The sequence below is a fragment of the Ipomoea triloba genome, chromosome 12 (assembly GCF_003576645.1).
Source record: "Ipomoea triloba cultivar NCNSP0323 chromosome 12, ASM357664v1".
Classification (NCBI taxonomy): domain Eukaryota; kingdom Viridiplantae; phylum Streptophyta; class Magnoliopsida; order Solanales; family Convolvulaceae; genus Ipomoea; species Ipomoea triloba.
The window spans coordinates 8,913,444-8,930,693 of NC_044927.1; the positions used below are offsets into that span (position 1 = coordinate 8,913,444).

At 33.5% G+C, this 17,250-nt stretch overlaps 1 long non-coding RNA gene across 1 annotated transcript; it reads right to left on the reverse strand.

Moving 5' to 3' along the window:
- Positions 1-600: 600 nt before the first annotated feature.
- Positions 601-1,735, reverse strand: LOC115998493. The gene is made up of 2 exons (XR_004093903.1): positions 1,510-1,735; positions 601-1,014 (listed from the first exon to the last, which is right to left on the reverse strand). It is a non-coding gene; the product is annotated as an uncharacterized LOC115998493 (long non-coding RNA).
- Between the last annotated feature and the right edge of the window lie 15,515 nt (positions 1,736-17,250).

Sequence of the window (17,250 nt, forward strand, 5' to 3'; positions counted from 1 at the left end):
GTAACACACACACACAAAATTTGGATGAAAGAATCAAAATAAGGAAAATTGTTTCCGTAGCCAAAAAGGAAGACTGGTTTCCCTTTTACAATTAGGCAAAAAGATTATGACACATTTCTAAATTATATAATAATAATAATTATAATTATAATTATAACTAGTAATTGTCCTGTGCGATGCACGGGTAAATTATTGTAAAAATATGTATTATATTATTATTATAATAATATATTATAAAAATTATATGAAATGAATATAGTATTATTTATTAGTTATAACAAATGAGATTTCTATTATAATTTTATATTAAAATTTAATTTATTGCATAACTTAGTATAGTACACGTGTGATGCACAGGATAAAAATTGTTAAACTTATTGTACAATTGTATGCAATAATAATAATTTAATAAAAAAGAATTTACAAATTGTATTTAACTTGCGAACTGAATTTAAAAAATATTTTTTAATCCTTTTATTTGGAAATTAATCTTAGTAGATTTAGGTATATAAATTAACACAAATTGATTTCAATATGTTTATAAATTATTTTAATTTTAATTTATTTATCACTATAAATAAGTTGAATTTTTTACACCTATGCCCAAGAAGCAACTCTCTCAAATATTAATTAAGGTCATTATACACACAAATTATATACGCACTTACCTATTTACATTTCATATTCTGATTCAACGCAAAACATATACATAATTTACACATTGTTTTAGGCCCAAAAATATTTCTAAACCCAACCAAACCTGATATTAAAGACCAGCCCCCGAATAGCTGTCCCTAAGCCTAAGTATAAACGCTCAAAACGATTCGCCTTCTTCATTTTCCACAGGGCAATTTTCATCTCCATCTTGATCTCTCCGTTTTCTTCCTTCTCCGGATCTCCTCTGAATCTCTGCCATCGGCTTCTCCAAATCGCTCTCCGCCATCGCCTTCTCGAGCTCACTCTCCGCCATCGGCTACTCCGTCTCTCCACCTCAAAGTCTCGAAGTCAGCTTCCCTGCTCACCCAATTGTAGGACAATCAATTCTTTCTTACCAGGGATAAAATACCCTTTTTCGATGGTTCTTGAAATCAAACATTTTGCATTTAGGTAATCTCCATTTTTATTTTCTATCTTCACTCCCCTTATAATTATATTTCAGAACTGTATTAATTTTCCTATGTGATTAATCTGGAATTTGCATTGAATATATGAGCAGTTCACTCTAGTTTCCTCTTTATTCTGAAGTTGTTAGTTTCTTCAAACTACAGGACTTGTGTTCTGGAAAAAGTTTAGACAGAGGTTTTTTACAATTTATTATGATTAAAGAATGGAAACATTATGATTAAATAAAAAGTTTTCCGTTGAATCTATAATTTATATCAAGTTGGTGTATGAATTTGTATTTGTCCTACTTTTTTATTTTAAACATACAAACCTCTGCACAATTTATATAAATATATATACATATTAAAAATAACTCAATTGAAATATAAGAACATAATGAAATACCTTGACATTCGACCGTCTTCCGCCTTCTCCTCCACCACCATCGCTGCAAATATACACGAATGGTTCTTCTACATCGAGCCATTTTTTCTGATGATGAACTCTGAGTGGTAGCTATCTTGCAAATTGTGAGGGCTTATTTATAGTGTTGTCTAAGTATTATAGAAGCTTATGTATATTTAATGTTAGTCTTGAAGATTGTATAAGTCATTTCAAATTTAAATTTATTGTCTTGATTTATTGTCTTGTAATTATGGTTTATGTATACGAAGAGGCAACTTGAATGAGATTGTAAACAAAAAATCTGATATTCAAATAACTTTTCAAATTTCAAGATATTTAAATTTCAATGTAATTAATGAGATAGTAAACAAAATTTGATTGCTTTGTTTGTTGCAATAAATGTGAACACACCTCTGATTCATTTTGCTTTCACACTTTGGAGGGAAAATTTTGTGGCCAGGATTTTGCTTTATTATAGATAGGATAGGATAGGATTATAGATAGGATTAGGGTTCAATATGATTGGATGCTCAACAAATATATAGTGGATACAAAATAGCTTGGTTTAAACTAGGCTATTTACCACATAGGAGGGAAGTCCAACCCAAAAAAATCTCTCCCTTTCAATTATGTGGAAGATATCGTCATCCCGTCGATAGAACAACAATGCTCAAGTGACCTAATAGTCATTGGTCCACACACATATGAATGCATCAACTCAAGTGGTTTTGACTTCTTTGGAGGGGGATGGCTCATGAAAGAAACTCTTCTCTGTTTTTCAGCCAAGTAGTGAACAACTGTCCAATCTAACTTCTTTTATCCCAGAAAGCTTACTCTTCTTGGCAAGGTAATCAATCCTTTTCACAATCATGTGGCCAAGTTATTTATGCCACAATTCTCATGCACATTTTTTTGTTGACATATTAACTGAACCACTAGAAATAGAATTTTACAAAGAGTACAAGTTAGAAGACTTGAAACCTCGTGCAACAATCAGTGAGCCTTTAGTGGCCAATGTCCATCACCAAAAAAACAAAAGAAACCATCATCATCAAGCTTTCCTGTAGAAATAAGATTCAGTCTGATATCCAGTACATGCTTGACATAGAGATTTAAAAAATTATCGGGTACATGCTTGACAACAGGAACCATCATCATCAACATAGAGATTTAAAAAATTTCAAAGATTTTTTTTTTTTATCTTAATCAATTTTCAAGGTAATTTGTTTCTTATGTTTTTATGGTAATACCAAATATGTTGATTAAATTTCCTTGCAAAATTATTCCCATCAAATACATTCTTAGAAAATATTTTCATAAGAATTTAATTGATAGGAAGCTACTAAAGTCACTCTAAATATTTTTATATATTTATGTTATTTTCTTAGTCCATTGGTCCTTGAATTTGTCGTCATCCTTGGGTAAGGAAACAATTCTAATCCAACTTACTGCAAACATAGCAAACACAGTCATTTAAACCAAAGATGAAGATTTGTCGAATGTGATTGGAATACTGCGGAGTGATGCTTGGGCTAATTTAAGTCTGTAAACTTTGGTAGTCCCGACAACCAAATACTGGACAGTGGTTGGGCTTTGTTTGTTTTGAGTAGTTGTAACCTGCAACTCCGTAAATGATTCGTGGCTCCCATTTCATTCTTTGCTTCTGAATTCTGACAATTATTTTACACGAGGCTATTTTTATTGTTTTGTTAAAGTATTGGTGAATATTATTTTTATTGTTAATTTATACAATTTTTTTTTGTTATAATTCATTTGCAATTTTAATTAATTATGTACATACTCTTATTTATTTTAATAAATTTTTTTTGATTGCTACTGACTCTGGTACAATGTAGTATCTGTTCATAAACTTCTTTCTCAACCTATTGAAGCACAAAGAGATAGCAACGCCTCGACTGAGCCTCGAATCCACCCCTTTCATATGCGAGTGCAAACGGATGCCACTAGACCACAAGGTCATTGACATTTATTTTAATATAATTAGTTTTGATTTTTTTGTTATAATTCATTTCAATTTTAATTAATTATGTATATACTCTTATTTATTTTAATAATTAGTTTTGATTGTTTTATTATTATTATTAGGTTAGTTTAGTTAATAAAATGTGTCAGCCCACTACCTTAACCCCAATCAATGTAGTGGTCTTTGTTTTCGGTCAACTATTAATTTAAGCCCAAGCCTCAAGCCTCAAGCCCAATAGCTCCAATAGTTATTGTTTGGGCCGTGGTCCACATAACTATATAGATGTGGACCACGGTTAAAAAATAATGTCGTTTCGCGCAATTTTTTTCACGCGATCCGCTGCAACATATATTTTTATAACTCATATGTACATTATTCTAACACATGAAGTACATTATTCTAACACATAATATACATTATCTTACTCTAGAAGTTTTATTATTCAAACTCATAATGTACATTATTCTAACACATAAAGTACATTATTCTAACACATAATGTACATTATCTTACACTAGAAGTTTCATTATTGAGTTAATACTACAAATGCTCCTCTGACTATTGGGGTAGTACTCCTTTTAGTCATCGACTTTCAATTCGACCACAAATGGTCATCTGACTTTCATTTTTTACCACAAATAGTCCGCTGTTAAAATTTCTGCTAAATAGGTGTTAAATCTAGGGGTAATATCGTCAAATTGATTAATATTATTATGATTACTTCTTTTTAGAATTATATAACAACATAATTAATTTCAAACATTAATAAACATTAAGTTAATAAATATAAAAGCAAAATGGACATGACAAATTACATAAATAAATAAATTAAATAAAAATCCATGATTAATGTTCGCAATTTGTACTTGATTAATTATATTAATTCAATGGTGGTGGCCTTCCGTTATGTCCCAAACAAAATGTTTGATCGATTAATGAAGAGTGAAAATTATTAACCGGCCATGTATGAACAACCATGAAAATGATGGAAACAAGGTTTTTGAAAAAAAAAAATTTCCATTTTAATTTGTTGGTTAAATTAAAACAGATAGCTCTAATATTAAATCTTTATTTTGTACGCATAATTACGAGAATAAGGTGTATTGTCTTTTTATTTGTTAATTGTTTCAATTATGCTTGTTGGTGAAAAATTCTAAACATTTTTATTTTATGACCAATATATATATATATATCAATTTGACGATAATACCCCTAGATTTAACACCTATTTAACAGAAATTTTAAAGGAAGACTATTTGTGATCAAAAATGAAAGTCAGAGGACCATTTGTGGTCGAATTGAAAGTCGAGGACTAAAATGAGTACTACTCCAATAGTCAGAGGACCATTTGTGGTATTAACTCTTCATTATTCTAACAAATAATGTACATTATTCTAACTCATAAAGTTCAGCGACCAATTTTGGTCATTTATCAACAAATCAGTTTAAATATTGTTAAATACAATGACATTTCGGTCTTCAATTATGAATGTTTTCAAAAAAATAAATATAAAAAAATATAGCGGTTCAACATACTTTGTATAAAAGAAATTGAAATGTCTTTGTATTTAACGATATTTCAACGATTTTGTTATTTAGAGACCAAAATTGGTCATGTCACAATAACACTAGGACCAAAAGTGGATATTCTAATAAAAAAAGACTAAAAGTAGATTATCACCTATAAATCTAGGATAAAAAATGTAATTAATTCTTAAGCTAGTGTATGGCCTCTGTTTTTAGCTGAGGATAAGTAGGACAAAATAATAAGAATAATTAAGTTTGCGCAATAATTATGCATGTGGAATTATGGAACACCATTATTTGAAATAATGTGCTGGGGCGAAATTAGTGGCAACTCTGCTGCTCGCGTGCGCTTCATCTCTCCTCCTCATTATATTTCTCCACATTCAGATTGCAAATCCAATCCAAACAAAAGTTTGCACTAATTATTTTATATATATATATATATATATATATATATATATATATATATATATATATATATATATATATATATATAAAATAAAAATTTATAAATAAAATATCACCTGACGTTTAAAAATCTTTAAAACGTTTAAATTGAATACCTTGAATATGTACACTCCTTACTTTAACATTTATGTTTTTACGAGAGTTTTTTTAATATAGAGAAGAAAAAAAAAATGAACAATTACATGTCACAGATCTTGTTAATTTTGCTTAAATTGCACCTACAAATAAACTAATAACATAATATAATTTTTTTAAAGAGAGATATCAACGGGGAAAAAAATATAAATTTCGCCGATTAATTATGATCAAATTGTAGTATCACAATTTAATTTGCACCTATAAAATAAGCTAATAACATAATGTAGATCTCGTTATGAAGAACATCAAAGTATGCAACATAAGCTATGAGTGATTAAGATAAGAAGTAATATAATTCAATTTACACTCTTGGATTTTTATATTATTGATGATATATACATTCGATCATTTACATTCTATATTCATTGTTTATCATTTGCTCATTTAGTTTGGGTGTTGATATTTTTGTCAAAAAATTTATTATACAATAGTATTAGTATGTATCTCTATATAAAACATTTTAATTCAATTTTCACCTTTCTCAAACTTATTAAAAAATATAATGTAATAATTCATATATATATATATATATATATCGTGTGCACTTTTATGCAATATCGTATGCACTGGCACTCAAGACCACACGGCAATCAAACGAGTGGACACATACCACCAAATCAGTGCACACACCTGGCACTCAAACCACACTGCAGTCAGACGAGTGCTCAACCAGTCGAGTGCATACACACCACCATATCAATGAACACACATGGCACTCAAGACCACACTACAACCAGTCGAGTGCAAACACATCACCAAATCAGTGCACACACCTAGCACTCAGGATCACACGACAACCGGACAAGTGAACACATACCACCAAGTTAGTGCACACAACTGTCACCCAAAACCAACTAGTAACTAGACTATTGCACACATATCATAGCGTCAGTGCACACACCTCTGAATATACAATTTAAGGCATTCACTCATCCATGTCGCTTGTTCAATCAACCTCCTCGTTGGGCTGCTTCACCGTCAGTTTCTAATCTTCAATTGGAATTCTAGGGTTTCACAGTTCTCCAAGCTTAATTTTTCATAATTCCATTTTCGGAGCAGAAAGCGAAATACTACAAAGAGCTCGAGGCAGCCGTGGATGTTGTTGAGAGAGCTTGTCGTCTCTGAGCTAATGTACTCTCTTAAGCATTTTGATTGATTGTAGTCCTTGGTTATTGATTTGCTGAATTTTTTTTGTTATTGATTTGTTGATGGTGGATCGTGGGATATGGTTGGAAGAATCCTAGACTATCATAAATATTTCTCCCTAAAATCATGCATTATTTTCCTACCGACTACCATGCATAATTAATTCACGTATAAATTTATTGTGATACCCTTTAAATTAAATCACTATTTAAATAATCTATTTTATCTATCTAATTGCAGCTATCCATGCCCCGAAATTATATGGCTCAGATTAGTCCCGAGTGTCCTTCTTTTAAGGTGTGTCATCATTTGAATACAAATCTACAGCTTGTTGTAGTTAGCCCTAAAGGGAAAGTCGCGAGCTTGTTGTAGTTAGCCCTAAAGGGAGAACCTTGCTACTTACATGCTAAATCCTTGCGTCCTTGCAAGACTCGGCTTACTCTTCGAGCCCTGCTTCAAGGTTCAAGGGTTCCCCGTTCCTACCGTCCAAAATAGGCTTAAGGAGTATAGCCAAGTGGTAAGGCATCGGTTTTTGGTACCAGCATGTAAAGGTTAGAATCCTTCTACTCCAGATTATAAATATCTAATCGGATATGTCAATAATGGGCTAACGACTACATGGGAAGGGGTTGACTACTGTAACCCCTCAGTTATTCCGGCAAAGTTAGGGTTCGAAAATATTTTTTTTTTAGGCTATGACATTTATGAGAAGATCTCTCGGTACTTCAAAAGAAATTTTTTTTTAGACTAGTTATTAATAAGCTGCGATCTACGTACCGGTCACGAACCGAAAATTTTTAAGGATGTATATACAGTTCGAATTTCCCTAGAAAGTGGATTATTAAGTACGATATGATTAAGCCTGAACTTCCTATTTAGTTCAAGAGAAATTTAAACGGACTGTAAGAGTGAAATTGTTACGGACCTTCGTACCTGTATTTCGCGAGATACCGAAAAATTTCCGATTTTAGTGGTTAATGACGGGATTATTTTTAGAATAATTTTGGTGTTAGAATTTTCCCGAATTAAGTTATAACCCTCCGAACCTTTATCTGATTTGATCCCAAACTGGCAAAATAATCCCTACTCTTCAAGATCTACCATGGAATTTTGACAAGTGTCACCCTTATTACCACATGGTGATTAAATAGTGTTTTGTCATAAGAAGTATGGGATGATCATACTTGTTAACTTAAGCTTCAAGCCATCTTTCCCATCACTCACTCTTTCTCTCTCTCTCATTTTCGAAAATAGAAGGGAAAAGAAGAGGAAGAAAATTTCATTCTTCTACATTGTGATCCAAGAACTCCATAGCTTTTTCTTCAACACAAGTGCTCCATAATAGGTAAAAACTTTGGTTTTGTTCGGTTAATATGACTAGAATCCTTCCTAGAACTTAAGTTTAAACTAAGGGTTCATGAAAATATTGTTATCATGGTGATTTTTGTTTAGGATCTTCGGTGAAAAGTTTGGAGGAGAAGATCACCATCTTTCTACGGTCTTAAAAATTTACTTGGGAGGTAAGGAATCCCTTAAGTTGGTTTAGTCACTTGAAGGTGAACAAATGCTAGTAAATTATGTGACTAGGAATTTTATGTGAAAGTTATGTGTTAAGTTATGGATCTACAAGTTGGCTCAAAGAAACTACACTTTAATGTTTGATAATTTTGTATGCATGTTCATAGTTAAGTTATGCATGTATATGTTGTGTTTATGTTCTTATAGGCTTATACTTGTGAAAATAGTGGAAAAATCGGGGCGTTACAACCCAGTTTTTGCTGCCCGAAGTTGGCAGAATCGGATGGACGCGGCCTTGGACGCGCGTCCATTGGCGCCCAGAGTTTCGGCGTCACGATCGAAAGGCCGGACGCGACCACGGACGCGCGTCCGCTGCGTGTCCATGGGTGCCCAGAATTTCGGCTTCACTGCCGAACGAGCGGACGCGGCCCGGACGCACGCGTCCGACGCTGCGGACATCCGCGAGTCTGCGCGACGCGGTTCCGTTTTCGACCGAACCTTCTCCAGATGTTTTTGCTCCTGAATGTGATGATGTTTGGAAGGCCTACAGGCAACCGAGTCAATTCTTTTCTGAAAGTTCAAATATTATTTTGTAAATTACGTTCATTAATTTGGAGAAAATTTGTGTTTTTAAGAAACAGGTGTGACCCTTGTCACTTGGAATTTCATGGTGAAAAGTCATTGACAAATATGTGCATTTTGGAAACATATTTAGATAAGAATGATCGTTTTGAGTCATCATGTGTTAATACTAATTAAACTCAAGGAAAGGAAAGAATGTTTTGAAAACCTTAGTTTCTGGATAATGTTGTTGAGATGTTTGACTTTACGGGAGGCTTGTGAGCCGTGGCCCGGAAGTTATTGAGATGTTTGACTTTACGGGAGGCTTGTGAGCCGTGGCCCGGAAGTTATTGAGATGTTTGACTTTACGGGAGGCTTGTGAGCCGTGGCCCGGAAGTTATTGAGATGTTTGACTTTACGGGAGGCCTGTGAGTCGTGGCCCGGAAGTTATTGAGATGTTTGACTTTACTGGAGGCCTGTGAGCCGTGGCCCGGAAGTTATTGAGATGTTTGACCTCACGGGAGGCATGAGTGCCGCGGCCCGAGGTTCTTGAGAATATTCCAAGTATGCCTTACACTTATCCAGGGGGAAACTAAGTAAATTTTACTAGCTATGAAAACCTAGTTACTCCGTAACCAGGTCGCAGAATAAAATGTCATGAGTTCTGAACAGTAAGTGTGTGTGTTGTGGAACTCACTATTTTGAATTAAATGATGGAATTCTCGGACATGAAAGTATTATATGCTGATGTCACTCATATACTATGCTATACTTTCTTTTGTTGATAATCTGATTGCAGGTAGATTGCAACTTATGGGTAAAGCTTACAGTTTTCTGAGTATTATGTTTCTTTTTTTGAAACCTTTGTTTACTTTTGAGTGACAATGGATTTCCTTACTTAGCCATCGTGCTAACTACACTTCATTGTGTCCTTTGTCAGATGGAATCTAGTGTGGGCTCGTGCAGCCCCGCGGACTCCGATCCATCGGAGTTTGAGTTCCCCGTCTTAGATTACGATGACTACGTACAGTATCTGTCTGATGGTGACCCGTTCACCCCCGGCTATGCTCCAGACCCTCCAGCGCTGACTTGTACTCCCGACCCAGTTCCCACTTCTGTCTCACCAACGGTACCTGTTTGGTCACCTGCCCTTGTTGATCCGTTGTTTCCTCTGGACGTCATCCAGGCTAGCTATGGGTTTTATCCCACAGAGGTTTTACCCGAGAGTGATCCCCTCGAGTTTGTCGTTCGCTATCCCTACCCGTGGAACCCGAGTCCCCCGGAGTATCATGACGAGTGGATGATGTACATCAATACTTGCAACTTTCTAGACCACATCACCTGGTTCGAGGGTGAGTGGCACCTCGTTTGGGGCACCTATACTGGCCCGGTGTACCACTCGTTAGACTAGATAGTGTCTAGGGTGGGAAGTCAAGTCTGGCCTTTTTGTGTATATATCTNTAGGGTGGGAAGTCAAGTCTGGCCTTTTTGTGTATATATCTTTTGTAGCCATGCTAGTGCTAAGATGGCTAGTGAGGTCGGGTCTAGCTCAAACTCTCATGGTGGGCTGTAACTAAACTTTGGTACATGTTAGTAGCTAGTTTAGCTACTCTTTTGTTGATGCTATGAAAATATATATCAAGTTATGTTGGTCATGATGATATAGTACAGTTTCATTATCTTTAGCCTGTGCATCTAGAATGAATCCTATCTGTATGTGATTGGGTTTAGTCTAGGTGTGGCGGTAACTACTCCGGCTGTTCGGTACAGCCAAGTACGGGTGTTACAACTACCGTCCTTGAGCCTAGTAATATGCAACAAGCCAAAAGTTTCACTTGAACCTACTTTGCTAAAAAGAGATAGAGAAAAGAAATACATATGGCAAAAATAAATCTTTCCAAGCACGAAATTTAACAGAAGACTAACTTCGGCCAGGTTCTTTAATCAATCTCCTGTCATTGCTATCTTGTGCGCTAAGGGTTTCTCATGCTCCTAATAAATTCTATCCAGGTATTCCACTTTCAATTTAGATTCCAACTTAATCGGCTTTCCTCTCCGATTGGCGAACGTCGAAAGAGAACAAAGGAACAGAGATTCTTTATACACTTTTTTTTATTATATACAATCGTTCTTCGTCTGTCCCGAGGGATCAGTTCAAGATCGAGTATGATTATTCAGTATAGATAGATACCCTAGAAATTGGGAGATAGAAATATCGGCAACTCTTCTTTTGCTTGCGAAGACATTTGGTTTGTTTAGTATGATAATGGATATAGAGTCGCTCGATGTGATTAACCAATTCTTGAAGACTAATCCATGTCTCCAACAATAAAAAGATGGAGGATCACTTAAAAACATTAAAATTTTGGTTTATAGTGTGTCAATTTAAAACTCTAAGATCTTTGACCACTAGCATCCTCCCGCTAACGCGGGAAAATACTTCAAATATCTCATCTGTTCAGGATGGGACGTAAGCCCCTACTAGATCCACAGAGGCAGGAGCTTAGTAACGAAACCTATCCACAAAGGCGGGAGCTTAGCAACGAAACCTAGGGATTATTGGCCATTATGTATGTTATGCTATTAAATATCGGTGTAGCACCTACATTACGCCTTTACTTCTATTTGATTAGCAAAATCCAACAAACAACGGCTAATTGGGACTCTTACAGATTATCACAAACAAATATCTTATTTAGAAAGAGTTTCTTTGTTGTTCTTTAGTTAAGCCTCCCGGACTGTCAAAATACAATGAAAATTGAATATTGACTTTGAGCACATTGAACAATAACCCAATCTTTCAAGAAATCAAGATAATCAATGATCTTAATCACAAGGATACCGGCTTTGCGGGACCATTTTGGTCTACTCTTGGCTAAGCTCTATTGGGCACAAATTACTCAATCGACTATCAGAGCTTGAATTTCATTTTTGATATGGATGTAGTCTTTTCCTTATATACGATATTTATCAAATTATATACTTTACTTCAATTTCAATTAAGAATATGAAGTAGATTTCATATAAGTGGATTGCGGTTTGTGGGGTAAAAAAGAAGAAGAATTGGTTTGATTAATGTATATAACATTATTTCCCACTGTAGCTTACCACTTACTAGTGCACGTTTGCGAAGGCTTAAAAGAATTCAATTCTCATAAATAAGGATACTCCCCCCTCCATTTTTTTTTCCGATTTATTCTTTTCGTTCTACTTCAGTGGAGCAATCCAAACTATAGACAAAATATAAAAGAGGACCGCAGGTCTGTGTAAACACCTCAACAAACTCATGTGGATACTCTTCAGCTCGAGGACAATCTCTCAAATAAACATTTGAATGTTGTTAAACCGTTTTTCTTTTCTTTGTTGATTCATCTCTATTAAATTTGCCATGTTGCACTAAGTTACTTATAGATGTATGTATGCGGTCAAGAAACACTTTGGGGTGAACACCCATCTGAACAAGTAAGGTCAATAGTTCAACATTTAGGCTGTAACATACATTTAGCAACACAAAATAATAATCTTTAGCTCAATAAGTGCTCTCTGAGCCAAGCTAGATAGTCTCATATCACTAGGCTCACTAACCAACCTAGAAGGATATTAAAATAAACCATAAGGATTGTTTCCAGCCATGAGTTTCCCTATGACATAAGTGTTCTTGGGTGGGGTGGGCTATCATTCACCTGGTCTTTGAGTGCCAATCACTCCACGTGGTTGGTGCACTAAACTGATCGAGACTCAACTTTTCGGATCTCGAAGCTGCGCCCGACCTAGTTTACCTGCTCTTAGTAGCTTTACGTTCGGCCGTGCATGGTATGTTCACGATTCGTACAAATGGAACACATCGCGTACTATAACCTTATTGTTTTGGTGTGTGTCATTACATCAAATCTTTAAGAAGGGGCCCAATCTCATATTTGATGGTCGGCGTGGCAATAAGCTTCATTTCATAGATTACCTTCCGAGCCATTGAAACACTGAGTGAGAATGGTAAGGGACACACAAACAAACAATGTTGTTGTGCGGGGATGCGATTCGCCAAGTTGGGGAAAACAAAGTCATTCGACCCTATTGAATTAGGAATGCAAAAGCCTCTCCTTCGAAAGGAAACTATGGAGAAAGAGCTATACTATTGACCGGACCCTTTTTTTCTCATTTTTGTTTGAAGTAGGTTGACTAGAGAATGAAATGCAAAAATAAAAAAGGCCCAAAAACCCTTTTTTTGTTTAAGGGTCGCTCGTCTTACCAAAGTGTTAAAGGCTTTCGAGGCTTACACCTCCCTATTACACGACCTAAAAAAGGATTGGTAATTTTGTGTAAGTTCATATTCTTTTGTCTTTGAGTGCATTATTTTCCTTCTTCTAGTGCACATTTTTCCTTCTTTGAGTGCATACTTTGGTCTCTTTGAGAGCACAGTTTCTCTCTTTGAGTGCACATTGTTGTGCCTTGTAGTGCACATTGTTATCTTTTAGTGCACATTGTTGTGTCTTGTAGTGCACATTGTTGGGCCTTCCTGTGCACATTGTTAACAGGCTTGTTTAACAAGTTCAACAAACACGTTGCTAAGTCCCATGAAAGAGGGAAGGAAAGTGACGAGTTAAAGAAATGGGTTTAATAATCATGTGAAGATGAATGAACATTTTGTGCCTTCTGGGGTAGAATTTTGTGTCTTCCAATGCACATTGTTGTGCCTTCCAGGATTTGAACAGAATGCAAAGCCAATAGATTAGAAGCGTAAATTTTTTTAGAGCCGTTGATCTGGACAGATCAATGACTCAAATTTATTCGCACCTTCGCACATGAGCTCATCTTCATGTAATACATTTAGTATATATATAAAGGATCCTGTGAAACAATTGCCTTAGGTGAGAAATAGGATGAAATTGCATCCGTAGATTGAGTCCAAATCAATGGTCCAAATTGGAGATTTAAAAAAAAAAAAAACACGGTGACATTGTAATTTTGTGTAAGTTTTTTTTTTTTTTTTTTGCTTTCCAGTGCACATTTTTCCTTCTTCCAGTGCACATTTTTCCTTCTTCCAGTGCACATTTTTATGTCATATAGTGCACATTTTCCCATCTTCTAGTGCACATTGTTATGCCATACAGTGCACATTGTTCCTTCTTCCAGTGCACATTGTTATGCCATATTGTGCACATTTTCCTTTCTTCCAGTGCACATTGTGATGCCATACAGTGCACATTATTCCTTCTTCCAGTGCACATTGTTCCTTCTACCAGAGCACATTGTTGTGCCATATAGTGCACATTGTTCCTTCATCCAGTGCACATTTTTATGTCACACAGTGCACATTGTTGTGCCTTTCAGAGCTTTTTTTTTTAATTGTAGATGACAAACTTTTTTAAAAGATCAATTAATCTTGATCACTAATTACTAATTTGAGTTGAATATTGTTTTTTGGTTTATTATTTTGGTCGTTTATGATTTGTGATGATGATCCTATATTAAATTTAATTTTTCAATAATTGTTTGACATCTTTGTGTCTTCAATGCGCATTTTTTGCGTGCACATTTTCCTTCTTCCAGTGCACATTATTGAAGTTCGTAGGTAGAGAATTTTGTTTAGATCTACGACTGAGATTCTATCTCACTTATCACCTGGGGCTTCTATCTCACCTGAACCCCTTCCTATATATATATATATATATATATATATATATATATATATATATATATATATATATATATATATATATGCAAGGGTTATTCATTTATTTATTTATTTTTATTTTTGGTTATGAAGTTCCTATAGTGCTAAACAATACATTTGAATATAAATGTTATCATAATATTCCATTCTAAATATTTGTTAAAAATTTTGTACCATGATATACTGAACAGAAAAATAATTCCTAGTATATATAGTACACAATGCAAGTATTATAGTGAATTTAATTTGTTATAAGTGGATTGTAATAGGGCCCCACGTCAAACAGGGTATGGAATTTTTGTCTGAAATCTTTAACACCCACTAAGGTAGCATATCTATGCTTTCAGATTGAGATTTGAGATATCTGATCATCCAAACGCATAGAAAGACAAACCCTAGAGAATACAAAAAAGAGGAAAATTAAAGCCAGAGAGACAAATTTCAAAGCTTATTTACTCACACCCACACTCATATGTATATGCATGCTTTAATTTTCTGTATCTAATTATTTATATTCAATACTTTCAGGCTAAAAATAAAACTAGCTATTACCTCATGTCTTGATTCATATCATGTAGAAGCTTAACGGTGAATCCTAGACCTCTGTTAAGTTAGAAGAAATTCACGTTATCTGATCTCATCTAAACCTTTATAAATAATATGACGGGTTAGTATAATAGTATTGAGTAAAAAATGAGATCACATGTATGATTATTTTCAATGTTATATAATGTTGACGATGGAGTACACTTTACACTAGTTGGTAAAACAAAAAGAAAAAGTGAGTTAAAAAAGAGTGACTTTAGGGGCTGATTGATGTATTGAATGGGAAACATTGGCCTACAATTTTCTCATATTTTATCTTTCATTGTATTACTTCGAGAAGATCATATAAGTCCAAAGATTTTTAAAAAAAAGTAAGAATAAAAAGGATGTGACTTGTTAGCTTGCTTCGATATGTATTACAATTCTTTTTAGTCTTACAATTCTTACTGTACTAATTTTTTTAAACGAGTTTTCTTTTAAGTGCTAAAAAGAATAAAAAGAAGCCCTCAAAACACTATATAAATGTGTATATATAGGTATGTATTTATTTATTTATTTACAAAATAAATGTGGAAAAATCTAAAATATATTATTCATTTTTTATGCTGCATGTACTCCTTTAATCTCAACCCTTCATTCTTTTTTTACATGAATAATAAAAGCTACCACTCCACCCCATTTTAGGTGTATTATTCAGCTAACGAGGTTTGACCGAAGTTATTTTTAATTCAATATTTTTATAATATTAAATTTAATATTAGTATACAAAATTCATATATTTAGAAACAACATTAAAAGTAACATTAAACACACAAAAATTAAATTTAAAAATATTAAAGAAAATAAACAAATAAGAAAGAGTTAGTTTGACTGGTGAATAGTAAACATGACAGGTTAGATAGGTTAGAGAGAATAATTTTTGTAATAACGGTAAAAGATGTAATCACTATCCAACTATGTACACTAAGTAATAATCGTTATATATGTGAATTATTCTCCATTTACTTGGTTCTTCCACAACAAATACTAACTCTATCCCATTTTATCTGTCTTAATTACTATTCATTGCTCAATCAACTTTTTCTTCTTTGTTTATTTTCTTTATTATTTTTTATTTATATTTTTATGTGTTTAATAGTACTTTTAATGTAGTTTCTAAATATATAAATTTTGAACATTAATATTAAACTTAATATTATAAAAAATTAAATTAAAAATAACTTCAATTAACCCTCGTTAATCGAATTAGACACATAAAATGGTATGGAGTTTGTATTTGTATTCTCCAAAGATTATGTCATTTTCTTTAACGAATCCCAAGAGGGGACATATTTTGGAGTCATAAGACAACCCCTCAAATAATTTTCAGATTTGAGTTTTCATCAAAATTAAACAAAGGCTGCAATAGCACAGCGTTTGGAAAACTAAAATGGTATGCATTCGTCACGTATCTATACCCCTCAAATAAGGCTGTAAGTTATAGAAAAAGAGAGACAACAATACATTACAAATAAAAGACCAAAAAGAAACAAAGAAAAATTAAAGCCAACAAAAGGAAAAGCAAAGAAAACGAAATGAGATGTAAAGATGGTGAAGCATGCGTGGCATCTTTTGCTTTTTATTTATTTATTTATTTGTTTATTTATTTATTTTAATATCCTCCTAGTCCTATGGGAATCTTTGAAAATCAATGTGTATTTAAACTAATATTGAAATCAACAGTGTGTTTGTGTGAAACTTCCATAGTATTATGGATAACTGAAATATATGATTCATTTCAACTAAAAATTTAAATTGATAGTTGAATTACGGAGGTTCGAACTCATGACATTTGATAATTAGATCACAGTTCGAACTTATGACCTTTGATATGAGATTGACTTTAATATCAAATTGAAGCATGTGTTCGACTTCAATTAAAAATCTAAGCTAATAATTAGATTGCACATCTATGTTTATATAATATATATGCTCAACATGGATTAACTTGTAAGAATAGTTATTTGAAAGAGCATTTTGGAAATATTTATAAAAAAAAAAAAGTTTTAGCATGTGAATTTATATAACAAACCCACCTAAAAAAAAAACAGTGCAAGCAAAATGGCTATTCATGAAGTTTAGAGTGAAATTTGGTAATAAGTTATTTCTTGTGGTGGGTTTTAGTACTATTATCACCATCTAT